The sequence below is a fragment of the Protopterus annectens genome, chromosome 3.part1, assembly GCF_019279795.1.
Source record: "Protopterus annectens isolate FY-2018-M chromosome 3.part1, PAN1.0, whole genome shotgun sequence".
Classification (NCBI taxonomy): Eukaryota; Metazoa; Chordata; order Ceratodontiformes; family Protopteridae; genus Protopterus; species Protopterus annectens.
In genome coordinates, this window is record NC_056732.1 from 912,926,955 (window position 1) to 912,942,802 (window position 15,848).

The window sequence follows — 15,848 nt, forward strand, 5'->3', positions numbered from 1 at the left end:
CTAAACCCCATTTATGTGTGTACCTGTATGTGTGCATTGATCATCAGGTCATACTTAATATTCTCAAGGCATGGCAAAAGCATTAGCCTGCAGCAACTAAGCAGTTTTATGCAGATAAATTTGGCTTATACTAAGAAGGAACATGCAGTTACAGCAGTTTCTACTGAAGGACTGTAGGACTTCACATTCGAGATACATTATATGAAGAGCTGCTCATGCATGAAATTTTTAATGAATTTAAAATATACTCAGTTGTTAATTTTGTAGACTAAATAAATATTCTTTGCTCATAAAATCTCTTGCATAGCAGAGCTATTGTTTAAATATGTAATGATTTATATACTGTCTGATATGGACCTAGTTCAATTTTCACACTCAGCTGCTAAACCAATATTCTCACACGAGAGGGCACCAGAGTTCTATGTAAAGCTTGAAAACATTTTCTGTTCTGTATGCTAGCTCTTCTAAGAATTTCTTGCCTCTCAGGAAAAAAGAAATTTAAAAAACAGCAGATCAAAAGTATATAAGGGAGTTCTGCTGAATACCTTGCTCTATATTTTCTTTCATTATCTGTAATGTAAGCTAGCAGATTACATACATTTTACTTATGTTACTTATTTGAAGAACCTGCAGAATGCATTTCTTTAGTTTTGGTTTACCTGTTTAATTAAGCAAGATATTCCTAGAGAAATGGTTTTGACATGCCAGCAAACATACCAAAACATTTATGCATCTCTTGTTGACCCCTCTCTCACTTTTATCACCCTCTTTCATTGTATTGTCTAAGTTTGAATATGTTGATGTCTAACAATGTCTATCTATATAAATATATATATATATATATATATATATATATATATATACATATATATATATATATATATATATATATATATATACATATATATACATATATATATATATATATATATATATATATATATATCTATATATATATATATATATATATATATATATATATATATATATATATATGTATATAGATATATAGATATTCATGCATGCGTGTGTGATTTTGTGTGTGTGTGTGTGTTTGTGTGTGTGTGTGTGTGTGTGTGTGTGTTATATAAAGCAGAGAGAGAAAGAGAGATAGATATGTAGACACATATACACATATTTATGGTGAAAGTTTTGCTCACATGACAATAATTTTATAGTGCATGGAGCACAGCTATTACACTCTGAAACTGGGGAAATGATAAACATGTTAAGCTTTTTCCTAGAGTGAAAATCAGTCTTAACAGCACTTAAGGGTGCTTTACAAAGCCTTGTTAAGGACACCCAAGTGTTGTTAAGACTAGTTTGCATGCTAGGGACTAATAATTGGCAGTACTGACCAGCAAAGAACAGTGATAGAATGTAAACGTAATGTTGGTTTAGGGATCTAAATCTCTTCCGCAATATCAGTAGAATGGTTTGGAGGAACAAGAATATATCATAGAGAACACCGCTGCTATGGAAGAGACCCCCCCCCCCCGCATCCACATGAAAAAAAATTCATCCCTTCCATTTTCAAGCACAATTATATGGATGGGAAACAGAATATTTACCCCAGGATTGCCCCCTCTACCACTAATGAACAGAAACAGCTCCTAAATGTTTTATCTTATGCATGGGTCTCATCAAATTATCTGTGGTATGATCCCTGATATTCTCATTAAGGATAATAAATAATTATCAACCATGGCATGGGCAAGGTCAATCTATAACCAAATGGGATAGGTTATTTCAAGCACACAAAGGGAAATTAACTAGGCTTAAAATATCCCACAAGGGCAGCTAGCCTAGTAATTACCTATGAACCTATAAAACAACCTTTAATAGGTGTTAGAACTTAACTGTGACACACAAATAGGCAGTGTGGCAGAACAAGAGGTCAAATGTTTTCAAATGCTGTTTTACCTTCTGACACAAGAGCACTTCATTTCTGCCTGTTCTACTTCTCAACTGTCCCTTATTATACAGAATGTTCATGTTGTTGCCTCATACTTTTATGCTGTCCCTCATACAATATTTGATTTTTTGGTGAATCATTGAGAATTCTGATCAGTCAGTACTAAAATGCATTAGAGTTTAACACTTTTTACTACTGAGAACTTGCATATTGATGCAATACCAGTTGTTTTATTAACCTGTTAGGTGAAGTAGAGGAATTTTTAACATTCTTCCTAATTTTGATCCAGTTACCTCATTATTTTTGGATTTTTTCAGAATTCTTAACTAAAGAAGTTGAGAAGCTTACTCCTGTCCATTTCACAGAATTCACCCAGTGCTTTACCATCTTTGAAATGGAAAACATTTCATGATCTTGAGCTTTCTCTTTATTTATTTATTTTTCTGTAACTAGTAGCACATGGGCCAGATAAAGCTCCATGCACTACAAGCAATTGTGACTGGGTCTCTGATCATAACCTTATATTCTGTTTTATTGGGTTGTATGCTGAGATTTACCTCTAGAGCTTTGCTATTAAGGTGAATTTCTTGCAAACAAATAACAAGCAGGTTATGACTAGAGATACCATCATAATCCTCTGTGCTGTGGTCCAGAGTGCATTCAATAAATCCCAGAGTGCATTCAGTAAATCCATAACATGTAATTATGAAATACCACTTGACTAATAGCACTTTTAAGCATTCAGGATATCTTAAGCAGCATTGCTCAACTATTCTTATTCCATCGTTTTAGATTATTACATACATTTGAATGCAACCTGCTTTTTTTCCAATAAATATCTACCATATACTGTTTGCACATTGAGATGTAATATTCTTTACAGCTAGAAAAGTAACATGAACATTTTATTTTGAAGTATGCTGTATAATTATGCAATTCTATTACTATATAAAACAAACATTGCTGTGTTTTAGTGCAACAGCATTTCCCAGTCTTGGAAGAAATATATGGCAAATGGCCTAGTGTTCCATAGCCATAGGTTTGTAGTCCGGCATTAACATAGATGCAGTGGGGAATGTAGCTCTTAGCCAACAGTAGTTTGTGTGATTACAACACTCACATTACACAGACCAGAATGCGGCAGGATGTAAGTGTATGAAATAACCTATTTTAGGACAAATGTCTACAGTTGTCCACCTCAGATCCATAATCTGATGCCACAATTCCATGGTTAAGCCAGACTACATAGACTTAAAGCAATGCAACATCTCTGTATTCATACTTAAAGAGAAAGTCACAGTCAGTTGCTTATCAAGGTCCAGGATATACTACATTATGCATATACTCAGGTCACAGGACCACAAGTGGCAGTATGACTAAATCATAGTTCATGTGGTTTTTAAATTACCTGAAATGTACCTCCCTAGGCTATATGAAAAGGGACATATATCATGGAGCTCTCAGAATATGTTTCCCAGGCCTTTGTGGTTCTAGCATTGAGCAGCATTTTACCTTCTCCAAGGATGATGCCACAGTATAAACAGAAAATGACTGACTTTAATAATTGACTTAGTTTCTGGTATCACACTAAGGGGAGTGCAGTATTTGTCAGCATAGAAGGAGATGGTCAACAGACCATGCTCCTTTGCCAGGGATGGTCTGCACCTCTCCCCTCTAGGCTTTTGAATATTAGCTAAAACATTGTCCTCCCCCATTGTCCCTTTTTTAGGCAATGCCATACTGAAAGTACATGCGACATAGCAAATCAAAACCAAGGAAACTTAAAAGAGTTACTGCTCAACACTAGGAGTCTAAAAAAAACTGTACTCCCTACAAGCTCTCCTCATCCTAGGGAATGCTGACATCTGTGCAATCACTGAGACATGGTTTAAAGTCATGGACAGCACACCGGCAATACAAGGCTATAATGCCTTCCACGCATTTAAATCAACTACTACACAGAAAGGACTAAAGGTGGAGGTGTCTCGATTTATATAAAAAATAAATATACCTCAAGGCTGGTTAAACAAGGCAATGCGCTTACGCTTCTCCACATTCAAATCACCATAGGTAAAATCCAATATCACTTCCTTGCAAGCTATAAGTCCCCCCTATGATGGAGGAATTCCATAACATGTATTTAAGCTGACTGGAAATACTCACCATCCAGCCCAATATCATATTCATGGATGACTTTAATTATCCCACCATTAACTGGGAATTATATATGACACCAAAAGTTCAGGCACAGAGATTCATGGATTTTGTAAATACAAATTCCCTGGACCAGATTGTCAATATACTGACCAGGGGTAGATACAGATTAGATCTGGTCCTTGCTAATATGAGAGAGAGTACTGCACACCCCCTAGTGTAATGTCCTCTCTGGTATGGTTATACCACTAAAGAGTCTCCTTTGAAGTAAAAATAAATGCCAGAACCCCAGCTAGTTCAGGAACTACTCTAAGGTTGACTTTCTACTATTAAGTGATAACCTGGCAAAATTTCAATTCCTCATAATCCGTGAGAACACTGATGCTTACGTGGAACTGTTCACAGAAACCCTGCACAAGCATGGTAATTGCTGCATACAGGCAGCTGTACCCACCAAGAATAAGTACAGAACTAACTCAAAACACAAGCCACCCTGGTAGAATCACAGCATCAATAGGCTGTAGAACAGATGGAAGAAAATCATGGCAAAAATTAGGATGTGTAGCACATAGAAGGATAAAAGCATGCTCATCAAACTAAACAAACAACTGAAAGGAAAAATAAAGTCTATGAAGCCAAATTTGAGGTAAATGTGTCCTTCCATGCCAAGGACTACCACAAGGCATTATTTAGCTATGTCGGCAACCTGAAAGGCAGTACACAATTGTGTGCAGGGCACATTGTAAATGGAGCTACCCATACTGAGCAAGAAGATATAGCAAACCTACTGGCAGACAAATTCAGATTTAACATTATCCCTGCCCCCCCCCTAACCTCTTCTCAGGAAATACCATCAAATATCTCTTACTACTATCACTATGTTGTAAGTCCTCAATGCTTTCTTTAAGGCCAAGGACACTGTATCTATGGGCACATGATGCCTTCTAAATAACATAAAACATGACTTATAAGGCCCACTGGAGTTGCTACTATAGCCCTCAAAAGGATTTGTACCTAAAAAATTGAGAGAAGCAACAGTCATCTTTCTGCACAAAGGTTGCCATCTACAGACTCTGAAAACTGCAGACCCGTAAGTCTCCCTAGTCCCATATGCAAAGCCATGGAAAGAATTATAGAAATGCTCAATGATGACATAGGAAACATCCAGACACCAGACCAAAGCCGATTTGGTTTTCTTAAGGACAGGTCATATCTACTCAACCTGATGGATTTATTTTAGAAGGTTACCAAAGCAGTGGATAAGGGTAACATGGTTCACACTACCTTTCTTGACCTGGCCAAGGCATTTAACTCAATAATGAAAAGAAAAAAATGGCTCAAAGAAACAGGAAGAAGCACAAGGAAAATGTATTTATAAAACACACAAAGCCTTCAAGTTTTAGCAAAAATGCTTGAAGCTTCTTGTGTTGTACTAATACATTTTACTTAGGCTTCTTCCCGCTTCTTTGAGTCATTTTTGTTTTCTTTTCATTTTTGTGCTTTTGCTTTACCTGGCTTGGATTTACCTGCTTGAGCTGTCTGCTGTTTTACAGTTTGATACAATAACCCACTCAGACATTGCTGACAAACTCTGGGGATTAGGTTTAAACCCTTATGCCACCCAGTGAATGGCCAGCTGGCTCACAGACAGGACCCAGCAAGTTAGAATTTGTGAGTCCACCTCTACAAGGAAGGCAAACACAAGCAGAGTCCCTCAGCAATCAGTCCTGGGGACCACTCCTGTTTGGTATTTACTTCTTTGAAGTCAAGGCCAATGTCAAGGACCTCTGACTGACAAAACTTCAAATGATTGCAAATTAGGAGCAGTCATAGAATCCTCCAATGACACTAATGTTCTCCAGGATAAGCTGACACAGACAACTTGCGACAGATCCATGGATTAATGTTAAATGCCAAGAAATGCATAATAATACCCTTTAGGACGTTATCCATCCCTAGTAACTGTCATATTGACAACACACCCCTAAGAGTCGACCCAGTAGTCACAGATTTGGGGGCACACATCGACAGTGATCTAACCTTTGACCATCACATGACTACAGTACTGAGGAAATGCTTCTATTATGTGTAACTTATAAACAAAGATATGGCATTTAGGTCCAAGGAGGTCATTGTTCCAATGTATTTAGCATTCTTCAGGCCTATTATTGAGTACAGTGTCCCCTTTGGAATGTATGTAACTAGCCACATGCAACAACTAGAACATCCATGGAGGTTTTTCACTAAAAAGAATACAGGGAGTAGGCAACATGTCCAGTGCAGACTGCCTCAAAACCCTAGCTCTGCATTCTGCCTCCTACAAGCTGTCAAGAAGAGATCTATGCCTGACATACAAGGCAGTGTCAGATCACACCCTGATGCACCTCCTGCACATCTGCAAAACAAACAGCATCAGAATGACCTGTTTTAAAGATTCAAACTTTGTAATATAAATAGGACCTGCTGTACAGACAAGTATGTATCCCAGAGACTACCCCTTCTCTGGAACTGATCCTCACCCTCATCCACGTGAAACAGAGTTCGTCCCTTACCCAATTCAAGTTTAACTTGGACAATTGGATGGGGAACTGGAAATTCATACCTGGTTTGGCACTTATGTCTCTAATGGGCACAGGCAGCCTATAAATGTATCACCTCCCAAGCCCTTGCTTGTAAATGTTTCATTTTCCAAGTCCTTGCTTGCACTTATCAAGAGTATCAGAACTTGTCAGAGATTTGGGATGCATGTTTAGGCTTAAAAATGCTCTAGTGGTCATGACCCTGGTACATACCTATGAACTTATGAAATCACCCTACTTTATGCACACTAAAAGAATATAAACACATGGAATTATTTGACACCTTTCCTTTTTCTCATAAAGCATAATCTTTGCAATTTCTCAAACCTTTATTCAACAATAACTATATATATATTAATAGCTAGCTGTTTTGTCAGATTAAATGACAAAAAGGGACTTGCTAGGGGCTGATGCTAAGAAAATCCATATACAGAAATATAGCATATAATATTATATTTGAAATCCAGTTAACACCAATAAGCACATTGTTTATGTTTTACAGCAATCTAGCTAGCATATGTTTATAATATGAGGTCAGAAGAGCTTAGTAAACTAGATATGCAGTGTGGATTATAACCTTTTCATTCTTCATGCACTTCATGAACTATGTGCAAAGTGTGGATGGCTTACCTTGTTTTCATTATATAATAATGCAAGCATGCATTATACGTTTTTTAGTGGAAATAAATATGTCTGCATAAAAAAAAGACTTTGGATTTGGAGCCTTCATGAAATGTTGAGAAATTTGATGGAGAAATTGTGAATCTCCTGTGGTACTTTGAGTTACATTGAATTATTAGGTGTCAAGTCACAGTAAAAGTCAATGATACATGACCATTTTTGATGCATCGCTGCATGAAAAGAGGATTTTTAAAGGCGGTGGTGATGGCTATGTCTCAAAAAAGAACAAGGTATTGACAAATTGTTAATGTTACTGTATAATCAAAATAAGCAGGCCAGCAGAATAGAGTGTGGAAAGCAAATGAATTTAATTCACCATAGGGGTAATATGCATGAATTACCCCACAAAAAATACAAATCAGACTGGTTTCGGCTGCAATAACCTTCCTCAGTGTTAAACACATATTCCATCACAACACCATGCCCTGTTATATACATCCTTGTTGACCTCAAAATCTCCATTCATTGGATAATTATAATTGCTCATTCAATCCAGGTGGGAACAACCCACCCAATTTGATAATCCACTTTTTTTCTTTGTTGTTTAGTATGGAATGCCACCCAGTTTTGTTAATCCTATTCCCTACTATCCTGTCAGTAATAGTAAATCTAAGGGTCTATATTAGAACACTGAACATTCAAAATTTCGAGTGTTCTAATATCGAACCCTACCAATCAAAAATACCAAACATCGAACGTTCAGAACAGCAAATTTTTTCCTAGGGAAAAAATTTGCTGTTCAAAAACACATACACACAACACAAGCGCACCAAACAAACAACAATCCACACACACACACACACACACACACACACACACCTAAAATCTTACACCTAACCCTACACTAAACTGTACACACACCACTAACTATCCACTTACCTTAACCCAAACCCTAACCCTAAGGTCTGTCACTATCGCACACTCACCTCACCTGCGCCCTAACCCTAACTCACCTAACCCGCCCTAACCCTCATGTCCACACAATCGCACACATACCTAACCTGCGCCCTAACCCTAACTCACCTAACCCGCCCTAACCATCATGTCCACACAATCGCACACATACCTAACCCGCACTCAATCGCACACTTACCTGAACCTGACCCGTAACTTTCCAACAGAGCGCTGAAAATACCAAAGCAACAGAAATGGCCAACCAAATTCTTTCCCTAGGAAAGAATTCAGTTTTCTGCTTCTTCGATATTTTCAGCATTCGCTGAAAATGGGTCGATATTAGAACACTCAACATTTTAACTGTTCGGTGTTCTAATATAGACCATAAATCTAAAACATGCAGTAGTGTGTATAAGTAAGTGTTTATATAAAGCATTAGACTGCCTTTTATTTCTGATGTCACTGAAATGTTCCATCATGCGTAACTGTAATGGTCGAGAGGTCTGCCCAGTGTAAAATGCTAAACATGAGCATGTAGCAAGATAAATGATCCAGTCGGTACTGCAATTGGCCATAAATTTAATATTAAATACCACAGCTGTATTTTTACTGGAAAAGTGTTTGGACTTAACTACACTTCTACAGTGTGCAGTGACCACATTGGACACAGCCATATAATGGTTCCCCTGTGATTGTTTGTTGCTGTTTGAGTCTGATGGATTCATCCCATTGTTTGTAATGGCTAATATGGGAGCCCAGTGTCTTGCCCCTACGAAATGAAAATAAGCATTTGGAACTACGAATGTCAGACAATCTATGATCAGCCATCAGTGTATATTCCAATGACGACTGACAATATCCATAAGAATTTCGGTATTGCGACCATATGTAGTAACCAGCCGAATCTCAGTAGCCCCAGACTGTTTTGATTTCTGATATACCAACAGCTCATTCCTATCTTTGGCAGAAGCCCAATTGCTTGAAGAAAGAACACTTACATGTTTGTAACCCCTAGATCTAAACCTTCTAACAAGGTACTAGAACATATTCTTTTCATACGAAGAAACTGTGATTTAGGTATATTGAGCATGATATGCTGAGGGTGGAAACTGGTGGCATGTCATAATGAATTGTATTGAGGGTATTTACGGTATACTTGAATATCCAAAGTGTTATCAGTATTCCTGGTAATCAAAACATCCAGGAAAGTGATCTGCTGGAGATGATAATTCACCATAAATTGAATACCCCACATTGCTGTTTAAATATTGTACAAATTCCAATAAGTATTCACTATCAGCCCTCCAGACCATCCAGCAATCATCCAAATATCATCTCCATATGTCTATCTCATCCAAATATATATTATGGCTGTAGTCATAAATCATTTGTTCCTCCAGAAAGGCCATAAATAAATCCGGATAAATGGGAGCAAAAGATGCTCCCATCATGGTGTCTTGTACCTGCCAAAAGCATTTACCATGGTAATTAAAGGTGTTTTTAATGAGCACATGTTCTGTCAAACAAACTAGTGTTGAACCCAGGTGGATATAGCTCCCCCTTATACAACCAATGTTGTAAAGCCTGTAAACTTGCCCAGTGGGGGGATATTAGTATATAATGCTTCCACATCCAGGGTGCATAAAAGCCACCCAGGCTCCAATTGCATATCCAAAATAATATGTAGGAATCATGTTGTATCCTGTATCTGTGATCTAACCAATCTCAACAAAGGTTTGAGATATTTGGTCAGAAACTGAGAAAGGGGTTCACTCAGAGAACCACTGTCAGAAACAATCGACCTGCCGAGTGGATTATGTAAATCCTTGCAAATTTTTGGTAATAGATATAAATATTGATTTTTGGGATCTGACACTCTAAGATGATATAGAGCTGAGTCCGTAATGATCCCTTCCTCCCTGGCATCTGAAAGAAAATTATCTATTTGTTGTTTAAATCTGGGAGTGGGATCTAAGGGCCTATGCATATAATATCAACCATCCTTCAATTGTCTTTGAGCTTCATTATGATACATAGCCCAATCCATAACCACCACGGTTCCACCCTTGTCTGCGGGTAGCATGACCAAATTTTTGTTATTTTTGAGATTCATAACTACCTGCTGTTCAAACGTTGAGAGATTATGGGGCAAAATCTGAGATTTTCTGGTGTGAAAATGTAGATCTTTGAGCACACTAGTCTGAAACATAGAGATATGTTGATACATCAATGGCATAAAAGTAGATTTATGAAATTTAAATGCATGTGTATTTTCATTTGATGATTCAGAATCAAAATATAGTCTGAGATTCAGAAGCCAACAAAAAGCAATAACATCTTCAGCCAAAGAATCTTCTGGAACAAAAAACCCATTACACAATTCAAACCTTTATTTAAAAGTTTTAATTCAACCTCAGAAACAGGTGTAGATGATATATTAAGCACATTCTCAGTACCACTTACGTCTGTACCATAATTTTCAAAAGAGACTCGACATCACTTACCTGCCCTGTATTTCCTAACTCCCCTGCGTGGTCTTACCCTAAAGGGTTATCCAAATTCCTTCTTTTGGAAATGGGGGACTCAAAGGTATGGTTCATATCCATATCCATGGCAGAAGATGACTCATCCCCTGATGTTCCAGTATTAGAGTTTCTGCAATTATAGATTAAGGTATCATTCTTTTATGTATAGGAGGCCTCATGTTTAAATTTTCAAATTTGACATTCTTTTTTAACCCAAATGGCTTGCCCCTTTGATAATCCCCCATGTCTCTATGGAATTTGTGCATTTTTTTGTCTTTTAATTGTTTTTCAAGAGCCAACAGTTCTTTACTCAGCTGATTCAGACAAGAAACATAGCACAGTTTACCTTCATAACTTTTAGTATCCTCACAAATAGATCCAACTTCCAAAATACATTGGTCAGTAGACCATTCATAATATGATGTTAATATATCCACAAAACTCATAGAGGCTTTCTGTTGGGTTTGAGCCCATTGTTCTGATAAACAATCATCTATATTGCTGACTAAGGAATGAATCCTAATTCTAAGATTCCTTGGGGTAATACCCCTAACTTGATAAGCCTTAAAAAGTTTTAAATGCCATACATTGGTCCTCAATGTTTTCATACTTTTTGTTAATTTCTGAAAAATAGAATTATAAGCACTGACTGGGTCATCAATATTGGTCCATTCGTTTTCACCATCTTGGGGCCTTAAACCAAATACTCCCAAATCATCTTTGTCAGCTGAAAGGCCTTGTAAGATCTTAACAAGATCCATAATATATATGATGCGTCTTTCGGCTTTTCCCGGTTAGGGGTCGCCACAGCGGAACTCTGGTCCACTAATAATTGGCAATAGATTTTTACGTGCCGAGTTGCCAGCTCTGATGCACAACCTTCAACAAAGGTACGCCCATTCACGCATGTCTCCACACAGAAGACGCTCTAGCTGAGAATCGAACAGGACAACGTCATACTGTGAGGCGACAACGCTACCACAGCACCACCACAATATAAACTCAATAACTAGGCCTAATCCCAGTTAATGGAATCAGTAATATAAATATGGATATGAACAAAGCAGGCCCTTAATATAAAGAGACCCCCCCCCTGAAAGTGATTAATGCAACACCATGAATAATCTATCTAAATAGTGCTTGAGAAAAAGCCCAAACTGGCTGAGACTAAAGCATATTTGAACCAATGACATGGAATCCATATAAAATGTAGGATTCAAAAACTAGCTGTAATGGTCTTCACCACAATATACAGATCCAAATGCTATTTTTCCACTATATTGTCACTCCTACACCAAGTCAAAATATATGTGCATGTTAAATCAATGCCAGTTAAAAGGGAACAATAACAGCGCTTGCGATTCTAAATACATATAATGTTATTTTTCCACTATATTATCTCTCCTGTACCAAGTCAAATAATATGTGCATGTTGTAACAATGCCAATTAAAAGGGGAACAATAATAGCCCTTGCATTTTCCAATGTATATAAGGCATACAATGTGTCAACGATATACTGAAAATTACACATCCCATACAAATGTCCAAAAATATGCAGCCTGACATAAATGAACTTATCTACTTAACTACGTTCCCCTATAAAAATTAAATAAGATTAAAGATGCACATAAATAAATTATTTCAGCATTCCAAACATGTATCCATTTGAACAAAGAAAGCCCTTGTGTTTCTCAATGCACATAGGGCATCCAAGATCACAACAGTATGGTCAAAGACACAAACCACACACAAATGTTCAACAATATGCAGTCTTAGGTAAAGGGGCTTATCCCTGCAATGCTACATTCCCCTATAGAAATATGAAATAAGATTAAAGATGCACATAAACAGCTTGACCCAATGTTAGAGAAACAATATCGGCATTCCAACCATATATGAATACATCCAAACAATGGTGTTGTACACCTACAACTTAAAATTGTGAGACAATTCTGTACAAATAGCTTGCTCAGGACCTAGGCCATCAATGTGTCAACATATATAACACAACTTGATAAGGGAACAATAATAGCCCTAACCCAAAAGTCCAAATACTGTCCATACAAAAGTCCAATATGCTGTTACAAACTGTTATTTAACATAAGGTTACATTCCCCTGTAAATGGCCCTGAATTAGTAACCTCAAAAAAACAAATACGTTACACCCAGGCAAGCCCAGAATTGAATAACATAAAGAGTCTAAAAACTGTGCATAGGCAAGTCGGATGTACTCTTGCAAGTTGTAATTTCACAAAAAGATGCACTCCCCGGTAAATTGGTAACAGCCCAAAATAGCAAATCTGTCACATCCAAACAAGTCCAGAATTGGAACGGCAACTGGTAGAGCTAATAGATAACCACATATAATTGTTGCATTCAGGAAAATGCCCTGCAATTATATAATTTGTCACCATATGTAGAAAGTCGACTCGAGACCGAACTATGTCATCTGTCCGCCAAAAAAACTACTCCATACACAGAAACCAGAATTCTCTATAGTGAGTCGACGAAACAAAGAAAGTCACAAAGGAATGTTTTACTAGGTACACGCTGGAATCTAAAAGGCCCAAAAAATGGACTCCCCTGCAAAACAGTTTTAAACCACAATCGATAAATGATAAATACTGTAGCAGCATCAATCCAAACCAAATGTCTGGGTCTTCACTATACACACCACGAACCAACTGGAAGGCAATCCTCAATTAGAAACCAATGCCAGGATGTGCAAGATGTCCTCCACCATGAAAATGGATATGAACCACACTAAAGGCCGACAGTGAGGAAACAGCAAGTCATCTGAATAGAACAACAGAACAACCTCTCGCAAGTATGGCAAGTGCAAAGGCCCAAAATAATTCAAATCATAATGAAAATAAGCAGGCCAACACAATACAATGTGGAAAGCAAATGAATTTAATTCACTACAGGGGTAATATGCATGAATTACCCCACAAAAAATACAAATCAGACCTTTTTTTTTACATTGGGCAGACCTTTCGACCATAACAGTTATGCCTGATGGAACATTTCAGTGACATCAGAAATAAAAGGCAGTCTAACGCTTTATATAAACACTCACTTTATTTTATTTTATTTTACATTCGTTAACTGGGAAAGTCCAACTGGATACATGTCCATTTTCAGCAGAGGCCCGGGGAGAAAAGCTCCAGCATCACATTACATATATGAGAGAACAAATAAGCAGCCTAAACACATATGATCTCTATGAAGGAAATGCTTATGAGGAAATTTACAGTAATTATTTACGAGTTTTTGTTGTATATATTACATACAATCCCATATATTTTTCAGTTTTATACACACTACTGCATGTTTAGACTTACTATTATTGGCAGGATAGTAGGGGATAGGATTAACAAAACTGGGTGGCATTCCATATTAAACAACAACGAAAACAAGTGGATTATCAAATTAGATGGGTTGTTCCACCTGGATTGAATGAGCAATTATAGCTATCCAATAAATAGAGATTTTGAGGTCAACCAGGATGTATATAACAGGGTATGGTGTTGTGATAGAATATATATTTAACACTGAGGAAGGCTATTGCAGCCGAAACAGGTCTGATTTGTATTTTTTGTGGGGTAATTCATGCATATTACCCCTATGGTAAATTAAATTCATTTGCTTTCCACACTCTATTGGGCTGGCAAGCTTATTTTGATAATGATTTGATTCCTTTTGGGCCTTTGCACTTGCCGTACTTGCGATGGGTAGTTCTGTTGTTCTGTTCTAATGTTAGTGTATACCATAATATCTGTCTTTAAAGGCTTATTAAGTGGAGGGCAAAAGACAAGTGATTAAACAAGAAAGTGTGTGCTAGTTTAAGGGAAGTTTCAGAAGAAACACAGTAGGATGGCTTCAGTATACTAAAAAGAACAAGGAATGGATGCAACTAAAGTAAGCACTTGGAGTTATTTTGGTGGGAAACAAATGATATGGAAAATCAGCTATACAAAACAAAGTTGCCCTGTAAGCATGCCTGAGGAGTGGAAAGAAAATGTATCGCACACATAGGAGTTGAATCAATGGACTGATTTTTCAAAAGGTTTGATATAAAATACCAAAATGATGCATGAAGACTGAAGGATGAATGATGGATACTGAAAAGAGTGACATTGAATGCGTAGGCACTTGATATTTCCCTTTTCAGTGGAGTCCCAGAAGCTCCACACTGTTTACAAATTACAAAATTAACAGTAAAGTATATAGATAAGATGAGAAATGCAAAATATTACATTTTTTTTTTTTACAAAAATAACAGTTACAGTACTTTGGGTGAGAGGCTTGACATGGTATTGTAATGCATTCATCACATCATTACTACAGTTTTTGAAAAATGCAAAAGATTAAATAGTAATCAAAGCTGTTTTTAATAACATTTGGGAATATTGTTAGTATACAGGAGAAGAAATTAGCTTGGTAGGGGAGTCTGGGAATAGGCAGGTATGACTATAGCAGAAATAAAAAAAATATTCAAGGAAGAGAAAGTCAGATATAAACTTGCAAAAGGTGTATGAACATAAGATTATTTTTGCGTATTGTACAATAACAGGTTTAAAGAGAGGTTCTTTTTTATTTTGTAGGAAATAGTTCAGATCTGTGTCTGTTGTGATTATAAGTGGAATTGGGTTGCATAGGTTGATTACTTGTAATGAGTAGAAGGTGTGAGATAACAATAAACCATGCTGAGCTCCAAGGAGAAGGGTGCAGTTTGAAGGTTCTTGAAAATGGAAGAAGCAGGGGAAGACAGGCAGAAAGTTATTAGTGATACATGCACAACAGTGGAGCAAAAGGCACAATCAAGATAAAGAAATGATAAATGACTGGGCAAGATTGTCAGAGACCTGAGTCTACAGCTGTAGTTGCCCAGGTCATTACAGAGAGTTGTTCCAGCAATAGAATGGGTTTTCTTGGCAGTTAAAAGTAATTGCATTGTAAAATTGTAAAGGGAAACAAGAACTCAGCACATTTACCTTTGATGATGCACAAAAAAATGGTGAAATGTAATCATGCTATCTTATCACTCTTGGGATCAGAGGCTTTTTACCTGATAGTGAAATTTAAGCTTTAGCACC